At 44.5% G+C, this 24,424-nt stretch overlaps 1 long non-coding RNA gene across 1 annotated transcript in view; it reads left to right on the top strand.

Moving 5' to 3' along the window:
• The window catches only part of LOC129008210 (uncharacterized), a 52,909-nt gene that overhangs the window by 17,147 nt on the left and 11,338 nt on the right, over positions 1-24,424 (top strand). The window contains exon 2 of the long non-coding RNA XR_010127733.1: positions 17,558-17,652. This is a non-coding gene — a long non-coding RNA (uncharacterized LOC129008210). The remainder of the gene's footprint in view (positions 1-17,557; positions 17,653-24,424) is intronic.

Raw genomic sequence — 24,424 nt, 5'->3', positions numbered from 1 at the left:
CTGGCCTGAGATGCCAAGAACTTGCTGGCTTCTCCTGATGTGGCTAGAGCAGTGCCTTAGCTCAGATGCTGCTGCCATTAGAACTCTGGGCACCTCCCAGAACTCAGTGATCTGAGGTTCATAGTGGGCCTCTGCTCTCTATCAGAAATTTTGCCCTGCCTTTTTTGTCAGAGGCTGTTACTTCCTCAACCTAACCTTTGTGTTCCCTATTGGGGAGTGTTCCTGCTGAGAGGTATAGAGTAAGGATGTCCAATCTTTTGGCTTCCTTGAACCACATTGAAAGAAGAAAAATTGTCTTGGGCCACACATAAAATACACTAACACTAACGATAGCTGATGAGCTAAAAAAAAAAATCACCAAAAAATCTCATAATGCATTAAGAAAGTTTACCAATTTGTGTTGGGCTGCATTCAAAGCTGTCCTGGGCCCACAGGCTGCAGGTTGGACAAACTTGGTGTAGAGCCATCCTTGAAGCCTTGAAGCTATACAAGGGTAAGAGTCAGCTCGCAACACCTGCATGTCTCATAAACCTGCGTCACTGGATTTCAGAGTGTTTACCAATCCCATGATTAGGAGCTGGCTTTGGAATCACACACATGTGGGTGCTAGAAATGGATCTAGAGGGGAAGTATAAGATGGTGGTTATGGTCATGGACTTGGAAGTCAGACTGCCTGGGGCTGGAGCCTAATTTTGTCACTTCTAGATGTTTAACTGTCACTTTATTGTCTCATCTGTAAATGGGAGACAATAATCTCTAATTGAAAGGGTTAGTGTGATGTTTAAATCAATTAATGGATTTAAAATATTAGTAGAGGGCTTGACACTTACAGCCCACTAAGTTTTAGCTGCTCATAGAGGTAGCAGTAGTAGCAGTAGTAATATGACAGTAGTAATGATGATGTAGTAATCACAGTGGCAATGGTAGTGTAGTAATAATAGTGATACTGGTAATATAGCGTAGGGTGTGATGGTGGTAGTGATAGTATTAGCAGTGGTAATGGTAGTAATGGAAGTAACATTGAAATGCTCCACCACTTATATATCTTGGGAAAGTTTCTATACCTCATCTTACCCAAAAACTGAGGCAAATGGTATTTCTTTCACAGCAGTGATGATGTTAACAAACAATCAAATTCCACAGATATTTGCTGAGCACTTGAAACACACGACAAATTACCTATAACTGAGTCTGTCACATGGAATTTCACCAAAAGTTAGATAAGTTGAAATTTGAAACCCTCATGGGTTAAGTAACCAAGGGTTTTTCTTCATGGTTCTTTCTTTGCAGACAAAGCAATGACCTTGTAGAGGAAGAAAGCGAGACTATAGTGTTAACTGTACAGGGTAAACCAATGGCCAGGACCACATGATTTCTTTTGCCATTGGCTCCCTGTGGCCTAGCACCATGCCCGGCATAACAAGTGCTTAAGTAAGTAATATGTTTACTTATTGAATATTTGTTGAATGCAGAATAAAGGAGTGATGTAAGTAAAAACCATGGGAATCCTAGAAGGCTGTCCCCCACAAAAGAAGGTGATGACACTTTGGCTTTTAGTCAAAAATGTCCTTTTGGTTAGGACAGGAAGGAAAGAAACTCCACACTGGAAGGGGCCTGAGGGTTGCTTTGGATGGAATTGCTTTGCGGCTTCCTTTGTGAATGTGGGAGAATCTGCTATGTAACAGCTCCTCTGTCTCCATGCTTTTACTCTAAGCAAGCCAGACAAACTCAGGATATCCGTGGGTGGGAATTTATTTTGGCAGCTCAAGTGGTGTAGGAAAGCCAAGAGCCTGGGGCTATTCAGTTGAACAACACATGTTAATCTCACTCTATTTTGCATAATCTCAGCAAACATTTTGATGTCAGGAAAGTGTAATCCAAGAACAAGCAGCTTCTATGAGAGGCTTGTTCTTGGCATGGATCAGTAGTACAGGAGGATAGAAGTGAGGTCTGCAGACAAAACCATTTGTCCAGTATAGGCATGATCACATGCAGAAGCCCATTCTATCCACCAAATTATGATGTTATGGTGTGGAGGATGGGACCCCCAACCTACTAGTGACTGGGGTACAGAGTGACTGCTTTGCCTCTGTAGATTTGAGAGCATGGTTGCTATAGTCGGAATATGTCTTCCAAAACTCATGTGTTGGATGTTTAATCCCAAATGCAACTGTTTTGGGAGGTAGGGCCTTTTGGGAGGTATTTAGGTCACAAGGGCACAGCCCTTCATGAACAGATTAATGCCACTATAAAAAAGGCTTATGGAAGTGGGTTTGCTCTCTTCTGCTCTACTGCCATGTGAGGATGCAGCAAGCAGGTCAACACCAGATGCTGGCACCCTGACCTTGAACTTCCCAGCCTCCAGGGTGAGAAATAAATTTCTGGTCTTTATAAATTATCCAGTCTCAGGTATTCTGTTATAGCAGCACAAAATGGATAGTGGGCATTGGAATTCGTTGCAAAAAGAAAAAAAGGAAAAAGCTGATGTGACTGGTAAGAAAATGGTGAAGATGTCATGGAGGAATACATTCCCTGCTACGCCCTGATGGGGTGGGGTCATAAAGATGTGGTTTCTGAGAGCAAACTGTCTACAGTGGGAACAAACAGCCAACTCAAGTCCCTGGCCATAGCTCAAAAACCTCAAGGTGACAAAGGTGGATCTTAGGAGGTATTGGCCCTCTGCTGATTGCTGTCTCTTGTGCATTCCCATCCTCTACACCATCATCTCCTCTTCACAGGTAACAAATCATGAAAGAATCTGTAATTCTGGCCGAGGTGGGTTTACTGGCCAGTAGACATATATGTGTATATATCTCCCAGTTATGGCATTTTCACATTAAAATGATTTTAAGTGTCACCTAACAACTCCCTTTATTCTAGTCCCCACCCCCACACACAAATTCCATTGCCCCCACCAGATACTGATTCCATTTGATAGGTGGGAAAACCCAGTTGCATGGAGGGGGAAGTGCTTTTTCCAATGGATTCACAGCAACTTAGCGTTAGACAGTGCTGGGCTATGACTTACATCTGTCCGCTCCAGATTCTCTGCTCTTTATGCTCTACACGCTGCCTCCCACACTCAGACTCTCTTATTTCTTGATATTTAGGAAGCATGGCACTTCCAAATCATCTGTATTTTCTCCTGGATGATTTTTACTTGTATCTAGTGGGCTGAGAGTAATGTTAGTCTAGGAGAGAAATCATCACAGGCCCAAGATAAAGGGGATGTTGTTACCATGGACTCCAAGGAAATTAGGCAATAGGATTAAAATGTGTGTGTGTGTGTTTGTGTGTGTGTGTGTGTGTGTGTGTGTGTAGATATACATATAAGGAATAAGTATATATAAATAAATATGTAAAAGTACATATAAATATATAAAATGTATGTAAGAAATTAAAGATATAGATATGATATATAATGTCTTAATATATGTAATACATTAACTTCTTGTTTATTTGGTATGGGTTTATGAGTGTAGCATGAAAAGCTTGCAATTAAATCCTGATTCTACCACTCATACGGTTAATGACTTTTGTATAGTCAGTTTCTCCCAACTTTAATTTCCTCATGTTTAAATGAAGGATATATATAATACCTATTTACCAGGGTTGTGGTAAGGGTCATATAGAATCATGTACTGTTTCAGGAATGCTTTTGACTTTAGTGACAGAAATATTCACCCATACATACATACATACACACATACAGATTTAATGTTCTCACACACAAAGATATCTGGAGGCAAGTAACTGCTAGTGTTAACTTAGCAGTTCAATTCAATGTGGGTTGATGCCTTTGTAATTCTCTTCTCCTCTCCTTTATGGTTGTATTATGGCTGCTGCAGCTCTTTCCATCACATCTGTAATCCAGCAGGAAGTGGCAAGGGGAAGCAAAAATGTCTCTGCCAGAAAATCAAAAGCTTTCTCAGCAGACTTCCAATTATCCTTTCCAGAGCTGTGTCATATGGACACCTTTGGCTGGAAGTTGGCAAAGAAAAAGAAGTTGGGAAATGGTCCATCTATTACGTCTGCCAGCAAAAAGCCTTTCCATAGGGCACAATTGTATTCGTATGGAATGAATGCTCTCATTTCTCTTCTTTCAAGAGATTCATGTAAGTGTGCCAGGAACTCTAGAATAAAGGAAAGATGATGGGGCTGGTGAAATGACAAAAAGCAGGCTGAGTTTCTGGTCATTTCCTGGAAAATGATTATTTGTTGCCAGGCTTGCTTATGCAGGTGACCTCAGTGGTCTGGAAGTCAGCACTACCTGGTGAGTAAGGGGAGAGAGGACTATTGAGGACTAGACAGGAGAAAGACATCCCACCCCACCCTACCCCCACCCACCCTGGCTGGGCTGCTGGACACTTCCATCTGGATATCAGCCCTCAGTCTGGTCGCACTCAACATGTCCACAAGCAAATTGGCATTTGGGGGACATTAAACCATCTTTACCATTGGATTTTACTGTCCATCAGGGGCTGCAACAGCTTCTTTCTTGTTGAGGCTCTAAGGTTCAGAGCCCTCTTTTGACTGTGAGGACTGGATCTTAGCAGGCAACTGGCTGTATCACCCAGAAACAAGGCAGTGCTGGTGACAGGGACAGTCAGACAAGATGGAGGGCAGCAAACTGGAGGGGAGCCCTGTCACTTTAGAGGAGGCAGAGTAGAACACAGAACCTCTGTCATGGGGGTATCATCTGGATAAAAGCAAAATGGGCTCTCATCTCTGTTGCCTCCCCTCTCTACTCCATTTCTGGTCAGGCCAAAGATCTATTGCTTGATCTTCTCCAGTCTCTTTCTTTTTCTCAGCCCTTGCCCCTCTTACATGGATTACAGGGTGATATGGTTTGGATTTGTGTCCCTGCCCACATCTCGTGTTGAACTGTAATCCCCAATGTTGGAGGAGGGCCCTGGTGGGAGGTGATTGGATCATGGGGGCAGATTTCTCCCTTGCTGTTCTGGTGATGGTGAGTTTTCATGACATCTGGTTGTTTAAAAGTGTATAGCACCTCCTGCTTTATGCTCTTCTTCCTGCTCTGGCCATGTAAGATGTGCCTCCCTCCTCTTTGCCTTCTGCCATGAGTGTAAGTTTCCTGAGGCCTCCCCAGCCATGCTTCCTGTACAGCCTACAGAACCGTGAGCCAATTAAACCTCTTTTCTTTATAAATTACCCAGTCTCAGGTAGTTCTTTATAGCAGTGCAAGAATGGACTAATACACAGGCATAGCCAGGCTGGGGATCCTTGACCACAGTCTATCCTCTTCCAACCAGGTGATATCCTGATGGTGTGGAAGGAGCACTCACCTTGTTGTAGTCAGGATAGCTGAGTTCTAAGCCTGACTCCTCTCCACTTTCCAGCCATGTGACTGTACTGCTTTCATTCTCACTTAACACATTGGTAAATAATATCATCATTAGAGAGTTGCTGCCAGGGCTGAGCTAGGCAATGTTTGTGAAAAGGGCCTCATGGGCTTCAAGGACTAATTTGATGGGAATTTGACTAAGGAAGGGACAAAAGGAATAGGTGGGCTTTGGTTGTCTCACCTAAGCTTCGACAAGAACAGCTCTTCTCTTTTTTACATGTTGGGCTTCTGGATAAATATCATGTGGAAAAAAAGTTTTTCTGAATAAATAATAAGGAAACCACCAATTTATGTTAAGTGCATAGCATATATTAGGCTCTTAATAAATACTGCTCACTTCCTTTCCCCAACCTCTTCTTCGAAAAATGGCAACTGCCATTTCCAATGGCTTTTGCTCCATGCACTTTTAAAAGTTAAAAAAAAAAATACACTAAATGCTTGCCACTTGCATCTAATTATGAGAATGACTGGTCCAGTGATTCTGTGTATTGAGATCACAACTCCTGTGCTTATCTCTTAATCCATCAGTTCCAGATCACCATCCAGGGACTCATTTTTCTTTGGCGTGACTTCTTTCTGCAGCCAAAATTTCCTGGACCTGCCTGAACTCCCATCTCCACGCAGCTCCCCTTTCACTTAGCTGACCTGATAAATGGCCAACAAGGTCTGGTTTCAGCAATGGGCACGTTTCACTAGAAAACAATTAAAGTGTCCGAAACCTGCTGAGATCTAATAAATATTCACTCATCCGCCTGAAGAGATGCCAGTTACAGCAGAAGAAAAATTCAGTGTCTGGAGTCAGGGAATTCGCTGTGGTCTGGAGCTCCTAGCACAGGTGTCAAAAGAAATATGATGAAATGAAGATAATCTTGCTATAGAAAGGGCATCAGGGAACAGAGAAAGATGGGGTGCAGGAAGGTAGGTGTCTATGTGAAAGTGATACCCAGAGATCCCACGAGGATTTGTCTCCTTTTAGCAGAGATTGTGACTTGAATATGGCTTCTTAGTAAGATTTGTATAGTAAATCTTTGGGTCCCTTTGTAATCCTCAGAAGAGGGCCTTAAGATTCAGGGATACTTATAGAGCAAGGCTTAGAGTGCTTAGGCTATAGGAGATATGGGAATGCATGACTCACACTTCTGTGATTAGAGACTTTAGCTCCCGTAGGAGGAATGGCAAACTCTAGGTGAAGTTCAGGAAGATCTACATGGGCTAGTGGGTCTAAAGATTCTGTAATTTCAAAGGGGAAATCACCTCTGCCTGGGGGGGAATAAGGAGGCTTCATGGACAAAGTGGCATTTAAGATGCATTCTGGAATATGGAGGTGGGGTAAGGCCATTTGAGGAAGAGTAGATTCTGTGAGCAAAGGCTCGGGGAGAGAAGGAGTGGATTGTGCTCAGGGTCAGCCTGAGGTCCTGTAAAATCCTGTGGTTTGGAGACAGAAGACCAGGTTCTGGTCCAAGCCTCCATCTGTTCATAAGGAAACTCAACTTCTGAGAAAAGAGTTATGTGTCCAAATTCACACGGCCAATTAAAGGCTTCTTATGAAGTTCCAGAGTGACAGCTTACCAACAAATGAAGCATCAGTGGACAATACAAGAAGTGCTTTGGTTAATTACTAACTGTGAAAGAAGTTTTTGAGCTCAGAGGAGATAGAGTGCTGTAGGTGACAGAAGACGCCTTCCTGGAGAAGGCACAGAGAAAGTTTCTCAGAGAACAGGGTAGAAGAGCAGAATGAGGGACAAGGAACTTCTAACTGTGGAACCCAGGCACTGGGTCAGGCACAATATACATCCAATTGATAAAAAGGCTAATTGCAGTTACGATTTTTGGTGACCAATTATGTATTAGACATTTTATTTACATCATCTCTAAAATGTAAAATGATCCTGTCAGGTATGAAAAATTATTCCATTTTGCAAATTAGAAAACAGAAGGTCAAAAGAATTACCGAATCCACCCTGCTGTGAGGAATCACGGCCGAGAAATAAAAAGTGATCTGCTCCCTATACCACATTGATGCCAAGGTTGTTTCTGTCCATTTATTTTTTTACCTAACAATTACAAAATAATCACTATCCCACTTTACATATGAGAAAACAGGTTCAGAGTGGCTAAGTAATTTACCCAAGGCCACACAGCAAGGATGTGGCAGGTTCTAAGGGCAGAGCTGATGCTTTTTGCTGGATAACACATTCTTTACCATTGTGGTTTTGGATGGGTCCAAAGGGAATGGACAAAGTGAGAGTACAAAGGTGTGGAGGCTGGAACAAGCACATGAACCTGTAGAATGTTGAGGCCACCTGCCTCCTGTCCATCTGGATCTGTGTGAATCTGAAGGGCACAACATCTTGATCTTGGCTCCACCTTCTGTTCTCAGTTCAAAGACTTCTCAAGCCAGAGTATTCTTTACTATAGTACATTGTGCTTTGGGTAATGAAAGGTTGAAATTTTGAAATTCTCTGGTTTTACTCTCTGCTCACTATATAGACAAACCTGGCTCCCTAATTTCTGGGCAAGTTATTTCTTCTGTTTGAGCCTCAGTTTCCTTCTCTGTTAAATGGGAGCATCAATCTTCACTTCAAGGATTGTGTGAGTAATAAATTACACAATGTTGATTAAGAGTTTATAACAGGCTGGGCGTGGTGGCTCATGCCTGTAATCCCAGCACTTTGGGAAGCCGAGGAGGGCAGATACTTGAGTTCAGGAGATCAAGACCAGCCTGGCTAGCATGGTGAAACCCCGTCTCTACTAAAAATACAAAAATTAGCTGGGTGTGGTGGCACACACCTCTAATCCCAGCTATTCAGGAGGCTGAAGCGAGAAAATTGCTTGAACCCAGGAGGCAGAGGTTACAGTCGCTGAGATTGCGCTACTGCACTCCAGCCTAGGTGACAGCGAAACTCTGTCTCAAAAAAAAAAAAGTTTAGAACAATGTCTGGCACACATTTGGCATTTCATACAGAGCTGTGGTAACAGTACTATTATCAGTAGACGGTGTATTGTTAATATGACCATTTTCATCTGCCCCAGCCACTCAGTCCTCAGCCCCCAGGATCCATCAGACCTGAACCAGCCAGCCAGTATCCCTGCTGTTCTCTCCCAGCTGATACGGGCTTTCAGCAAGACTCCTTTTTGCTATATGGCAGGAAGGACTGAGCTAGAAGAATAGGGGTGGTGTGGGGTATAACTGGGCAGGGCAGCCAGGAGATTTTAAAAATAACTCATGGAAGTGATGGGGAGTCCCAGGGTAGGGGACAGCACATAAAGCAGGCATTGCCCCATGGCTAACCAAGACTCCCTAGGGGAACCAATTTCTGAGAAGAAAATGAAGTCTCTCCTCTCCAGTCTCTCCTCATTCCTACCTCACCTTCCTTTGCCAACTCTGGGCTCCAGCTGGTCTGGGAGGCAGCTCACCTCTGCCTGGTCATTAAGAGTTCATTTGCTTAAATACCCATCATCATTACTGCCAATGGCTCCTCAGGGCACCATTGCATCTCAGGAACGGCAGCAGACATTCTCCTCTGACTGATGGCCCCACGCTCAGCCCTGCTACCTGCTAATGACTCCTGGGCTGACAGCCCAGTTTGGGGGCAGCAGGATGTGGAACACTGAAGGAGGTCTGTGCTTCTCCTGTGAGTTCCTCTGACCCTCATAGTCCTGGAAAAGACTTGGCCCTGAGAATGACAATGCCCCAAATCCTCAAGGAAGAGGATACAGGAGGCATCCTCAGTGACCACCGTCTAAAATTTTACTTCCTGGGAGCTCGTCTCTGCTCATGTCACAGGGTATCTCTGTCTTCCTTTTGCTTGGAGGGTGTTTCTCCTGAGTATGTCAGGACATGAAATCCAAGAGTAAGGAGACTCCCCTGACTTGACTACCACATCATGCCAGCCTATTTAGAAAGATTCTCATCTCTGCATTTCCAGGCAGGTGGGATTGTGCCCACTTTACAGATGAGGAATCTGAGGCTCATGGAATTTGAGTGAGCTTCCCAAGATCACACAGCCAGGGTGTGGCAGTGTCATTTTCTAAATTCAGTTTGGTCCGAACCCAAAGGCCAGACTTCTTCCTCTGCCCCAGATGTTCAATGTGAGGCAAGCACGAGGATTCTGCAAAATTGATAAGCCAATAGGCATGGATAAATTGAGCAGCTGCCTACCTTACAGAAGCATTTTTTGTTAAACATGTTACTTAGTTATGAAGACATTTTGTGGTTTTGTTTGAGGGGAACACCACTAATTTTCCCCTTCCCTGACTCACTGACTCCTCCCCTTTTCTGCCTTATCTCATAGGATGCTGTTTCTGTTTATTCCGGGCACAGGAGACTGCTCTTAGTAACAACACTGTCTAACTTTTCAATATGCCAAGGGCTTTTTAAAGCTTGACATGTGTTAAGTCATTGAATCTTTACAATAAACCCATGTGGTGGGTCTTGTTCCTATAAGCATTCACAGATGAGGGAAATGAGAACAGAGAGGCTAAAAAACCTTGTTCAAGATCATCATAGCTAAGTTAGAATCCTTAAAGGGCGTGGTGAGAGGCATATCTCTTTAAGGGCATCATTCCTGTGCTCCTGTGCTCCTATCGTTGTCTGACCCTCTTTTTTTTTTTTTTTTTTTTTTGAGGCAGAGTTTCACTCTGTCACCAGGCTGGAATGCAGTGGCACGATCTCAGCTCACTGCAACCTCTGCCTACACGGGTTCAAGTGATTCTCCTGCCTCAGCCTCCCGAGTAGCTGGGACTACAGGCGCCCACATCCAGCTAATTTTTGTTATTGTTTTTTTTGTGTGTGTGTATTTTAGTAGAGACGGGATTTCACCATGTTGGCCAGGATGGTCTCAATCTCCTGACCTCGTGATCTGTCCACCTAGGCCTCCCAAAGTGCTGGGATTACAGGCGTGAGCCACCGTGCCCAACCATGGTCAGATCTTCTTAAATCACCTACAGTTTAAGCTATGATATCAGGAGTTGAGGAACAAATTGTTGTGGAGTGAAGCAAGTTTAGAAGGGCCTGAAGCCTGGACATGCTTTGTGGTGGAGTTGGGCATGGGGGCTGACCTGGTGCTGGCAGGAAGAGTACATCTTGCTTAACAGGAGAGAACAATGTCCAAGCCCCTTGTCAACAGCAGGAGATATCAGGGCAGGGACCAGGTTCTATAATAGGTCTGGAAGCTGCTAGAAAGCTCAGCCAGGAGCTGGAGGGTAGGCTTGAGGGAGGCATTGATTGTGGGACCAGAATCAGGAATGTATTCAGAAGAAGGGCCTTGGGCCCTAAGGATGAATTTCTGGTGTGGCTCTCAAACCAGGCAGAATGAATCACCCCCTCCTCTGGCTCCCTAGCATTCGACCACATCCCTGTTGTCACACTTACTTCTTTGTCTAAGTTGCAAAGCTAACCATGTAATTCCTCAGCTTAAAAAATTTTTAATGGCTCTGTAAGGCTACAGGATAAATCCCAAATACCTAAAAATAATTTCCAAGGACACCACCACAATGCAGTCCTGGATGACATCTTTGGCATCATCCATCACCTCCCCTTGTGAGCTTTGTTTCATCAGAACAACACAACTGTCAGTCCACATCACAACAGGTTTCCTCTCATCCTCTTCTATCATGTACCTGTGATTCTCTTTGCTGGGAAACTATCTCTACCTTCCTGGCCACAGCTACACCACATACATTTACACCTATGCCCTGTTGCCTGGAGAATTATTCATTTTTTGGCTTAGATATCGGTGCTGCAGGGAGCCCTTCTTAGCCAACCCCACCCCAATCCTAATGGCCAGGCCACGTTTCAATGCCCTTGCTGTATTTCCTCTTAGCAACCTGTATTTTCCTCCATCATGCACTTGCCCTCTGGACTGTGACGGCTTTTTGGTCTGTGATGGACCTTCGCTCTCACCCCTTGAGGGCAGGCACTCTGTAATTTTCATCATTGTATACCAGTGTCTGACACACAGTATGTGGTTAATCCACATTGCTGAATGATTGAGTGGCCTCCATGTTTTTGCCCTGAGACTGGTTCTTTTCCAGAGTGACTCGGACACTATATCTGGGTTATCAGTAGGACTCAACAGCCTCTCTCAAGATGGACGCAGAGCAGATGGAAGTAGAATCTGACTTGACTGAAAACAACCTAGAAAATCGTGCAGTGGGACCGGCACCTGTTCCCAGACTTCAGTGAAATAGTCAGTCAGGCCCGGGTCATAAGAATGGGAACCAGTGAGTGCTGGACCCTGAGGTTAGTGTCAGGTTGCAGCCAGGATGGCCTTGCCAAGTCACTCTGTGTCCCCAATAATAGATACCTAAAGTACCACAAGCTGGTGACAGGACTGGTCCCTGAGGCTTGTTTGAAGCTGACCTCTAATTAGTGTCATGTGGAAAAGCTGGGACTATGGGAGCGGAGAAAAGGCAGTGTGTGCAATGAGTCCCTGTGCATGAGCAAGAGAGGGCAGTTGGAGAAAGGAGAGACTGAAATGTCCCCTCGCAGGCTGAGTTAGTGGGAGACTAAGAGCCCCTCTTCCTCTTGGCTTTCTAAGGCTGAGGCTGGACTGGAGGGACCCTCAGCAGGAGAGGTCCCCCGGAGAGGCCCAGTCCTAGGAGAGGTTCACATTACAGTGTGGCCCCAAAATGGGCAGGGACCTTGACTGAGGCAAATCCAAGGAGCTGACTCAGCTGAACAAAGGTCCAAGGTCAAGTTCTGGCTCACTTAGTTGGCCTGTGTGAACCTGATAAGTCACTTCCCATCTATGAACTTCAATTTCCTTCTCAACACAATGCAGAAGTTGAGCCTAAGGTCTGCAATTACCTAACCCACTTAGTCTAGCATCTAAAACCTAGCTGTGTATGTGCCTGCTTTATCCAGTTTAATCCACTCAACCTCAGTAAATGCTTATCTGCATAACATAACAGCATAGTCCCTGGAGTCAGATTAGTGGGGTCTGAACTCTGATCTTGCAACTTGCTAGATGCGGGACCTTGGAAAATATTCTTGACTTCTCCATGACTAGCTTTTTTCATCTCTAAAAAGGGAATAGCATTTGTATCCAATGGGAATAGCATTTGTCATCAGACTCTTAGGAGGATTACATGAGACAGTGCAGGTAAAGCAGAGGCTGGCTCGTGATACAAGCTTGATAAACATTGGCTAATATTGTCAGTCAGGATCCTCCAGTTTTTGTCAACACACCCAATTGATTTTCACTCACTTTCATTTGCCCTTTTCTCCCCAATTCCTCTCTACTTCTATCCAAACCTAACCTATCCTTCAAAGGTGGTATATTAGTCAGACTTCTCCAGAGAAACAGAACCAATAGGATTAATTAATTAATTAATTCCTTATAAGAAGGTGACTCACATGTTTACAGGGCTGGCAAGTCCCAAGATCTGCAGGGTAAGTTAGGCAGGCTGAACACCCAGGAGAGTCAATGGTTTGGTTCTAGTCCAAAGGCCAGCAAACTTGAGACCCAGGAAGAGCTGATGTTTCACTTCAAGTCCTAATGCAGGAAAACGTCAGCATCCCAGTTTGAGGGCAGTCAGGAGGGAGGAATTCTGTTACACCCAGAGGGTCGGCCTCTATGTTCTATTCAAGCCTTTGACTAACTGGATGGTGCCCAACCACATTAGGGAGGGCAATCAGCTTTCCTCAGTCAAATGCGATTCTCACCCAAAAACACCTTCACAGAAACATCCAGAATAATGTTTGACTAAACGTCTGGGCATGCTGTGGCCCAGTCAAGTTGACACATACAATTAACCATCACAGGTGGCTCAAGGACCCCTCCTCCTCCTGATAGACCCACTCACGTCTTCCATTGCCTGAGATCTTGAACTCTTCCTTTTCTGAACTACTAGAGGATTATTTCTGGTTGTCCTATTTTTTTTCTTTTTCTTTTTTTTCTTTCTTTTTTTTTTTTTTTGCCAATCACTTGCATTATGATCTTCATTATAAAAGAAGAACAATTAAGGCTGGGCATGGTGGCTCATGCCTGTAATCCCAGCACTTTTGGAGGCTGAGGCGGTGGGGGAGCACCTGAGGTCAGAAGTTTGAGACCAGCCTGGCCAACATGGCAAAACCCTGTCTCAACTAAAAATACAAAACTTAGCCAGGCATGGTGGCACGCACCTATAGTCCTAGCTACTTGGGAGGCTGAGGCAGGAGAATCACTTGAACCCAGGAGCAATGAGCCAAGATTGCACCACTGCACTCCAGCCTGGGTGACAGAGTAAGATTCTATCTCAAAAAAAAAAAACAAAAAAAAACAAAAAAAACCCAATTTATTCAACACCTACTGTGTGCCAGCTACAGGGTGGTAGCAATTACTATTCCCATTTTTAAAGATGAGGAAACTGAGGCTTTGAGGGTTTAAGAAACTTACCTAAGGGACATTTTGTAACTGAGGGAACCAGGGTCCAAATCTAGATCTTCTTGACCCCAAACTCATGCTTTTTCCAATACACCAAGCTATCTCTCTCACTATTATTTAAGTAATCCACCAACAGGTGTTTTCCCTTTCTCATTGGATTGTAAGCTGCTAAAAGGAAGTAATTTATGCTTCTCTGGATCTTTCACTGAGTTTAACATGGTAACTAATGCTTGATAAAATGGAGACGTATCTGGTTGTGATTTTTTTAAAACAAAAGTATGGCTGTGGCAAAGGAACAAGGGTCATTTGAGCTTGAGGTAGGGAATTTTGAGGGAGTCTCAAGGTGTATTACTTTCATTTCTCAGTTACCATGCACCATGTCCTTGCATTTCATCTGGAGTGGGTGGGCCAGTCATCAGCCCTGCAATCCCCACCCTGCAGTCATTCTTTCACTTCTCCAGTTTCTATCTTCTCCAGCTTCTTAGTCCCCTGGATATTTTCTTTCAGGCTCATTCTTGTCCTCTATATGTGTCTCCATCTTTACCCCTTCCAGTGTCATCCTAGTTGGGGCAAGAAAGACTTAACCTGCACTTTCTCTGTACATCCCCAATCCAAATGCCTAGCTGCTCTGGTCTAGATTTGTCTCATCTCCTGGGTTCAGTTCATCATAGGTTTGGAAGCACTTTGTGTCTTCATAGTCCATTAAATGGCTTTGCCTTCTTATTTTAAGATCTTCTTTTTCTGCTAGTTCCTAGTTTGAGTGAGATTCTGTTACTGCAACTAAGAGATCCCTATCTGAAACATCTCAGTGACTCAAAAAGTATTCTAAATTCTACTTCAGTTCTAAGGTAACTTTCCAAAATAATGATGAGTAAGAATAAAGTTTCTTTATTTTCTTTATTAAAAGCAACACAAATGCTTTAAAGATTTTTTTTTCAAATAAAATGGCCTCATTGTGTCCAAAGACATTGCAAATCACATTGCAAATAGGTCAGTGGGACTGGATGGATAAGCAAGGTGAACTCATTGATGATTCAGGGAGAGGGACAACAAGGTAACTGTGGAAGGGGGTGGCTTGCAGAAGGGAGAGATTACGTAGGGCTTTGTAATTAGTAAGTTTTACCTTTGTTTTTTATTGTGGGTTTTTAAAAAGATACCTATTTATTGTTTATTTTGAATAAGATAGAAAGTCATTAGGGCAGTCTGAGCAGCAGAGTGACGTGATCTGAGTATACTTTTAACAAAACCTGTCTGGCTTCTGTATGGGGAATTGACGGTGGGGGGGCAAGGCAGGAGCAGGGAATACTGCAGTAATCCAGGTGAGGGGTGGTGGCAGCCCGAGTGGTAGACATGGATGTAGGGAAAGTGAATGGACTTGGCAACGATGATAGCATCTAATGGATTAAACCATATCTGCTTTGTGAAGGCAGAAGAGTAAACTGTGATATCCTAAAGGCCTGTCCCAAACAAAAACCACTACAACTTTATAAATCCGGCAGCTCATAACAGGGGGTTTCACTGGAGGTTGAACTTAAGTATGTGTGTGTGAAAAGGGTTGACAGTTTTCATGAGGACTCTAACCATCTTCTTGGGAAGAAAGGATTCAGAGCTAAGCCTCTGGATGTGGGAGATCATGGAAAGAGTACAGTGGATACATAAACATGAGGGTGGCCACTGCACCCAGAACCAGCCTGGCTATCTATCTTGTGGCAGGCTTGTGCCCTAGAGAAGTGGCTGAGTGAGTCAATGTAAAGAGGGGAGCCCAGGCTAGGGGAATGGGCTGAGCAGATCTTAGCGATTAGAAGGTCATCTTCCCTGGCCCCTTGAAGAACCTCTGTGGCTTGGACAGGGCCTGCTCTGGTATCCATGGCAGACCTTGGAGTGGGCTGCTAGGCCTCAAGACTTCCTGCTCACCAGGCAGTGAGAATGCAGCTCAGCCAGGAAGGAATGGTCAGCAGCAGAGAGCGGTGTCTGTTTGGATTGCTCACATGTCTGCCTGGACAACAGATCTCCAGGTTTACACTTCCCTTAATGTCGAAAGGCTAATGCAGATCATGAAACAAATCTCACTCTCTATCCTCCTGAGCACAGCATAATGGCAGAGCTGTCAGAGAAGACACTTGGCAGAATGTATCCTTCTACTTGGCATGATATAATTTGCACCACCTCTACAAACTTTTCCTAACTCTTTCCTAAAAATAGTGCTTCAATTAGAAAGTGACACAACTGCTGTTGGGGAAAGTGTGAACAGCCACAAAATGCTCCATAAAGGAAGGAACAGGTGAGACCCCAGTAGATCATCAAATGCCAAATGATATACTATAATGTATGGTAATTGGTTATTATTAAAATAGTCTATTGCTTATCACACAGTAGCTAAGTGGCCTTTCAGTTGCTCTATAATTACCCAGTGATGGGTGATCTGTTTTCTTCTTTGGGAGCTGGGTACCAAGGATATCAGAGCAGCATCTGTCACAACACAGGAAGAGAGCACAGAGAGGGGAGGGTTTCTGCCAAGCTGTGGTTGCGCCAGGTTCTTTCAGAAATCCCCCATGGGGCCAAATGCTCTTAGGAGTTTTCACAGGGCCAGGGAGAAGAGAATGAGGCTCCGTCTCCGCAGGCCTTCCTCTGCCTTGTATCACTTCTTCCTGTCCTGGAAGCTACCTCTTTAGAAGTTTTCTAAAAGTTTTTGCTGCTGGTGGAGAAAAGACACATTTGTGTAGAGTGAGGCAGGGCTGGGAGATCCCATTCCCTGATTCTGCTCCTTCAGTGAAGCCATAGGGAAGCCTGGGCCTCACAGGACATTGCTAATGCTGAGGATCTGAGGCTAAGACATGAGATTCAGTGATCTCAGGGAGACCTAGATCAGATCCCTAGGGAGGTGGAGAGAGTAGCAGTATCTGAGATGAAGACTCAGCCCAGGAAAACATGAGGGAGAAGAAGGCAGGGCCAAAGGGATCCAAGAACTGGAAGGCACATAGCAATCCGTTGGGGGCTGACCTTCCATTCCTTAGATGGGGAAGAAGGACTTAGAGAGGGAGCGGCCCCTCCAGAGCCACATGCTGTGATGACAACCAGAGCTTGGGTGAGAGGTCTGGTCTTCCGAATTCATCCAGCAGGCCCCGAACTGGGTGCACTGCTGAGGCCATTTGTGCTGAGACTAGGAAAACAGGAAGACAGGGAAACGCAGGGCCCCAATTCCTCTTCTCCATCCCCTCACTGTGCTTCAACAGGCCTCACTCTGGCCCTGGGGCAAGATGAGAGGAGGGGGCAGTTTTATAGAAGGACGAGGTACTCCAAAGTCCAGCTGGTTACAGGATACAAAAGGAATACCTGTGACTTCTGGGCTGGTTTGTTTGCTCCTGAGTCGGTAACAGGAGCTACGGTTGGAGTGGAATCTGACCTTAGCAAAAGAGAAATACATGAATCAGGAGGGAATGTCTCAGGAAAAGCCTCTGTCACCTCTTACTTATGGTTCTTTTTTCATTTTTTTTTTTTTTTTAAGAGAAAGGGTCTCGCTACTGCCCAGGCCAGAGTATAGTGACACAAAGATTGCTCACTACAGCCTCGAATTCCTGGGCTCAAATGATCCTCTCACCTCAGCCTCCCAAAGTGCTAGGATTACCAGCATGAGCTACCATACCCAATGACTGTCTTTTATGTCAATGGTATTAACAGTTATTTTTTTCAACCCAACTAAACCCAAAGCTTCGTACACTCTAGGATAGTTAATGAGTGTTTGCTGAATGAATTTATGAATGAATGGAAAGATATATGAATACTTAACATTGCAAACGATCCATTTCTATTTCCATTTTTTTAGAGCTTAAAGTTTTGGCTTGTGTTACTTCCTTGGGGAGATCTTGCTGGACCACATCAGGAAGAGGAGGGGTGTGTCCCCACAGCACTGTGTACACGGTACGTTGCCATAGTGTGTTGTAAGTATCTATTGGGGGGTCTCTCTACCCCACTACACAGTTTTTTTAACCATTGTATCCCCACTAGTTAGCACAGGCCTGTCATAGAGATGTTCAGAAATGTTCATGGAATGATTGAGTATTCAAACACACACACACACACACTCACACATCTGTTCTAAATTATGGAAACAGAGATAGAGGATTTTTTTTTGTCTGCAAAGCTTTTATTTTCCGTTTCAACCAGATCTCAATTTTTTTGGAGAAATTAATTTTCCCCTGTTATTTGCAATCTTGGTTGAATGGTAAATCCAGATACCTGCTCTCCCACCGCAGAAGTCAAAGGGGTCACTGAGGGCTTATCTGCCAGAACCAGGGGCCAGCTGGTGCTCTCTCTCAGGAGTCTGATTTCTGAGCAAATAATACAAAGATGAATAATACAAAGAGGTGGTCAGAGTTCATTTATTCCCACAGCTCCATGATCTGACTACTCCTGCTATAAAAATATACCTGTAGCTCCTCATTCTGCATTATTTGGTTCCAGCCCACTTCCAAGCCTGGTTCTCCCACTTTTCCAATGATTCATTAAGCTCCTGTTATCCTTCCAATAAATTCCCTTATACTTACATCAGCCAGAGTTAATTTTGCTGCTCACAATGAAAAACTTCTTACTGACACAGTCACAAATTAATTTCTGAGCATGAATACACGCTCGGCTGAAGGCCTGGCCCTTCTGTGGAATAAATGAATTATGTCTAGTAGATCCTCACTTATGGCTGCCCCTCAGAAATGTTCACTGAAAATACTTATTTTTCACAAATATCATACGGGCTCAAGGGTTTGAAAGCAAATCCAGATTTCTCTCTTGGCATCTCCCAGATTAGGAGGAATGAAATATAAGTTCTGCAACTTGCCAGAGACATTTGAGTGGACATTTCAACTCTGGGGTGCCTAGGCCCTGCCAACTTAGATGGCCTCTTCTGCCTTTGCTAAGGGAAGGATGCCAGGCTGCTCAAACAGACCTGCCTGTGATCAGCACCTCTTCCCCAGCATGGGCCTTGGTGACAGGGAAAGTAGTGAGTGAGGAGGTGCTCACACCCAGGAAAAGAAAAGGAACCTGAGCATAGAAATTTTCCTTAAGCCAGACCCACTTAATTTTCCAGCCAAGCACTAACAATAAAGGAGCTTAGAAACATATCTCTTCCAAGAGAGAATCTGTCCTGGCCTCCACTGTGGGTGTGGTATGGTGGCTGTTATCAGCACTAATGGAATATCTAGGGAAACACATTTCTTTGTTTGTTTTTTAAAATATTAAATATGTTAGACAGAAGCATCCCATCCTTTCTGTGAAAAAGACGAGACCCAAATCAGATGAGTGTAGAGACAACATTGCTGAAGGGGCCAGCATGGTCTTTGTATGACACGCTGTAACCCACAGGGCTGATGCTTAGATTTGGGTTTCAAGTGCTGGATGATCACCAGGGCTCTGGGTGGAGGTTGGCTCTCAGTGCCCCCTCAAAGGCATTACTGGAAGCCAATTGTTCAGGGAAAAGCAAGTTAGCTTGGAACAGTGGAAGGAAATTATCTCATCTGCTATACCACAACCCTATGGAGTAATAACAATGGTTATCCCACTCTGTGCCATAAAATCTCTATGTCAGCTCATTAAATATAACAGTCTGCAAGACATGTATTCTTATACTCATTCAACAGAAGTAGAAGCCAAGGTCCAGAGAGCTTAAGTGATTTGCCCAAAGTCATAACTGGTTAGTAGGGTAGCTTAAATTTGAGGATTTCTTCTCTGAGTCCAAATCCTGTGCTCTTTAAGACCTGCTGATTCCCTGTGCTTTTGTAATTTTGGGGAAATTGTTTTTGTTTCTGGACCTCCATGGCCTCCTCAGTACAATGGAGAGATTGGTTCAATCATCTCTGATATCCCTCTCCACTAAAGTTACATCTATTTGGGACCGAAGATCCAGGACCACTGTACCCATGAAATACAAAGCAATCACCTCTGATTTGACTCAGGCACCACAGGAAAAGCCAGCCTTTGACTTACAAATGGACAAAAGGGGGTCTGTCTGTACTCCTCCAAGAAGTAGAAAGGCACACAGATACTAGTCCAAAAGGCCCAGCAGTCTCTGATAGGTATTGCCACAAGGGATTTATGGGAGAAAGAAGATTAATTCTGGGAAGGTTGCATGAGGGATAGAAATGAAATGTAGAATTTTAGCTGGCTCTTAAATGATGGGCAGAAATTAGAAAAGGAAATCAAATTTAGCATTTTAGGCATTGATAATAATAACTAAAATTGAACAAACAATCATCTAAGACTTTTCAATATGTTAATAACATTTAATTATCACAGCAGTCCTCTAAAAGACATAATACTATTGGCCGGGCGCAGTGGCTCACGCCTGTAATCCCAGCACTTTGGGAGGCTGAGGCAGGCAGATCACGAGGTCAGGAGATCAAGACCATCCTGGCTAACATGGTGAAACTCCGTCTCTACTAAAAATAAAAAAAATTAGCCGGGCATGGTGGCACGCGCCTGTAGTCCCAGCTATCAGGAGGCTGAGGCAGGAGAATCGCTTGAACACAGGAGGTGGAGGTTGCAATGAGCTGACATGGCACCACTGCACTCCAGCCTGGGTGACAGAGTGAGACTCCATCTCAAAAAAAAAAAAAAAAAAAGATATAATACTATTATTTCCATTTTACAGATGGAGAAACTAAGTCTTTGAAATCTTGAGAAACTTGCTCACAGTATATATAGATGTTAAGTGGCAAGTTTGGTGAATGAATCCACAATGATGTTCCAAGCTTATGCTCAATATTTGAATGATACAGGGGACAAGTGAAGAGGAGGGAGGCAGGTCATATACCCCAAGCTGTAAAGGAGGGGAGTGGAATCAAGGAAGATGCAGCAGAAAAGAAGACTTTGAAGGCACTTAAAAGAAGACTTTGAAGGATCTTAGGGAGCTTGGATGGTGGAACCATGAGAAGAGCACAGAGAAGTTGATGAGGATAATTCCGCCCCTTCTCCGTATTCTAGAGCTGACAACTCCAGCTTGTGTCAGGGTAATCAAAAGAAGAGACAATTTATTGCAGCTCCTACCATGTGCCAAGCAGGCACCTACCTAATACCCTAGGGGCATTAACTCTTTTAACCCTTGCAACAGCCCTGTGAAGTAGCTACAGTTACAAGCCCCAGTTTAGAGGAAGAAACTGAGGAACATAAAGGGTAAGTAGTTTACCCAAGGTCTTCAAGCCAATTGAGCATGTATCCAGCTCCAGGGTTAGTGGCATGAGCACGCTATAAACTTCCTGGGCAGGCTGAGGAAGTGAAAGGGACATGATCTTGGGTCCAAATTCAAGCTTCATTACTTCCTCCATGGGGGTCCTCTTTGAGTCTCAATTTCCTTATCTGCAAAGCAGGGATGATACCATCTGTCAAGGGTTTATGTGAGGATTACGTGAGATGACTAAAGGAAACCCCAATCACGGCAGATTTGAGGTAAAAGGCCTCCCAGCCTTCAATTCCTTCCTCTTACTCCCCAGATGGTCTCCTCCCTGCGGAATCTTTGGATTTCAAGTCTCCTTTCCTGGAAAGGAAACACCTTTCTTTCTGGGACTGTTGATACAGAGCTATGTGAGGCATTCCAACCTAAATTTCTCTTTCCCAAACAGGCCTGATTGACATTTTCTTTCCCCACTCAGCTCAAAGACACTCAGAGCATTGAGCAAACATCTGGGATTTTTGCATGTTGCCATGTCTTTTAAAGAACATCCCTAAAATGTACTGGAGACTCCAAGGCTTAAAATAGGTCCCTGCAAATTCACCCATGCCTATAATTGAATAGCAGTTGGAGAGAAAAATAGCTTCAATAATGTTGCATTTTAAAATTATGGTACATATTAATTGCGCCTGAGTCTCCATTTTCATTTAAGAAAGTGGTCTCCTCATAAGTACAGTGTGAAAGATACAAAAAAGAAAACCAAAAATAAGTCAGTTTTTTTTTTTCCCCAAACCACTAAAGTGCAAGGCACAGTCTGTTTCCAGGCAGAGTGTCTGAGGGAGGGACACTTTCCCCCCTTTTGCCTAGGGAGACCAAGAGCTGTTACTGCAATTATTTTTATTTTGTGTAGAACTGAGACACAGAGAAAAAAAAAAAGACCCTTCCAAGACCATAAATATAGCCAATTGTGCAATGAGACTCTCCAGCCCACTGATTTTAATTGTTCCAGTTCAGGTATCTCCTATTTTACAGATGAGGAAATTGAGGCTGAGGAAAGGAGTCACCCAGGATCCTCCTAACCATATAAACTTGAGTTTGAGTTTGGGGGAATTAAGGTGCCATGGGCTTGAAACTCTGCCTGTTGACCAAGGTCACTCTGGAAAATGGCCACAGGCTATCCTGAAGGCCACCTGTAGTCACCATCTGTTGCTAGTACTTAGGACTTCCCATTTCTCCTGCTTGTCTACAGTATGTTCACAGATATCTGGCTGACTGTCAAGTCCATGGTTAGACATATGGGTAGCAGATGTGCACAGCATTGCACCCAGCTGTGCTTTTGCCAGCTGCAAGATACTGTATGCCAATTTCTTACCCATCAGACATCTGGAGAACAGGGCCCACATGAGAAGAAGCTCCTAGACATGGTGTCCCTCTGGGTGAGAGTCATAATGCCTTCAACACTCATCATGAATCTAAGAAAAAGCTTGAGACAGAATTCTGGCCAACACATTCGGGAAATAATTATTGAGTGCTAACTCTGTGAGAGGCACCATCCTAGATGCTAGAGAACTGGTGGAAACAAGACAGAAGAAAGGACTTCGCTATGGAGGAAGGGGGAAACTGTGATTCCCAAAGCAGTCAGGATGATCCTTTAGGAAACTCAATAGAGTCATGGAATTGCTCACTCAAAAGCCACAGTCCCTACCATGGCTTTACATGAACTGCCTTCCTCTTCCTTTTTAACCTCAACTGCTAACACTTTTCCTCTTGCCCTACCCACTCCAGCCACACTGGCCATTTTGCATTCCTAGAACACACTAAGCATGTTTCTACCTCAGGGCCTTTGCACTTACTATTTTTCTTTACTGTTGGGCATACTACAGGGATTCATAGTTCTTGGTTCCCTTTCTTTTCCTATTGTTCCCTTCCCCTCCTATCCCCACCAAATATTTTAAAAATTCAGAAGCTAGTCATCACAGGCGGTTAAAGAAGAAACCAAGTTCTTCTACAGATTGTCCTGGAATGCCCCACCAGCATCAATGACTAGGTCCTCTTCCCTGGCCCTGAAGGAGTGGGCCACTTTCCAGACACATCCCAGGCAGCAGGCCTGCTCCGTGACACTGTCAAGAAGTGAGGAACCTCAGGAAAAGTCACAGACATAAACAAGATAAAGCCTGTGACCTTCTAGGACACTTTGGCCTGTGGACTACAGAACTGTCAATGGCCCAGCCCTTGCTCTGATAAGGGAGGGCAGAAACATTCCAGGAGATGCATTTGTCTCAAACCCTCAAAGGCTGAGCATCCCTGAGAATCTGGCAGAGAGAGAGAGGACGGGGGAGGCTGGTGGGAGGATCTCTCCAGGGCGTGGAGCCAGCCCCACTGCCTTTGCTATCCCTTCAGCCCAGATATGGGGCAAGAAATTCAGGCCAACTCAGCAAACATGTAACTGGCAGCTCCTTCCTGCCTGGCACTGCTAGGGGCAGAGTGCTGGAGGAGATGGGAGGGCAAGTATCCCAGGTTGCAGGGGCTCAGAAAGGTGCAGGGAGATGTGGATATCAATTGCCTGCATGGAAAATGAGAGGGGACAAAGGACAGGCTTTAGTGCTCTGAGGAAGGAGGCAGTCATTCTGTCTGAGGTTGTGGGAGTCTAGGAATATTTATTTCCTAGAGAATGAGGCCCCTAAGTAGGCCGTAAAGTTAGCCATGACTGTGACAGGTGGAGGGATCAGAGGAGAGCATTCCTGGCACAGATTGGTGTGTTCAAAAGCATAGAAGAAGACAATTGCAGATGTGTTTAGTTCATGCAAGGCCCCTGGAAGGTTGCAATGGAAGATGAAGCTAGAAAGATCAGGGCTGCAGTAGGAGGGGCCTTGACTCCCTGGGAAAGGGTGTGAAACTATCCCATAGGAATAGGAGCCAGGGCTGCCTCTCCAGTAGGGCAGAAACAGTACCAGCTGGGCTTCACATGGAGGAAGGAGGGGTGGAAGGGGAGCAGACAGGGCCAGTGGAGGGGATGTAATATTCCAAGTAAGAAGTGGTGAGGCCTGAATTCCAGTAGCAGCCATGGGATTTCTGGAAAAAGTTGCAGATTGTTTTCTTGCTCCTCTTTTAAGACAGTTATTAGCAGCTGCGGGGCCACCTGAGTGTGTACTGAGCACTTGGGAAACAGGTCCTGATCCAGAAAGGGTGTCCAGGTACAAGTCTACATCCCATACCTTGTCAGGCAGAAGTTAGTAGGAGACCCTGCAGCCCAGCCAGATAAAGGCCTGGCTTCCAGAATGCCCTGGAACTGCCTGGGTGATCCTTTTAAAACATGAATATAAACATGTCCTCATCCTCCTTAAAACCCTTCGCTGTTTCCACGTCACTCTCAGAATGAAGTCCAAGCTCTTTGGCTTGGTGTTTAAAGCTTCGTCAAGCCTGTGCTTATACCTCTGTTATCCCATCTCTATAGTGTAGGGCAGGGGTCCAAAAACTTGTCTGCACGTTCAAATTCACCTGGAGATCTTTTAGAATGTCTAAAGCACAGCCCAG

The sequence above is a fragment of the Pongo pygmaeus genome, chromosome 9, assembly GCF_028885625.2.
Source record: "Pongo pygmaeus isolate AG05252 chromosome 9, NHGRI_mPonPyg2-v2.0_pri, whole genome shotgun sequence".
Lineage (NCBI taxonomy): Eukaryota > Metazoa > Chordata > Mammalia > Primates > Hominidae > Pongo > Pongo pygmaeus.
The sequence above is the reverse complement of the archived record's forward strand: the minus strand, read 5'-3'. Positions and strand labels throughout refer to the sequence as shown.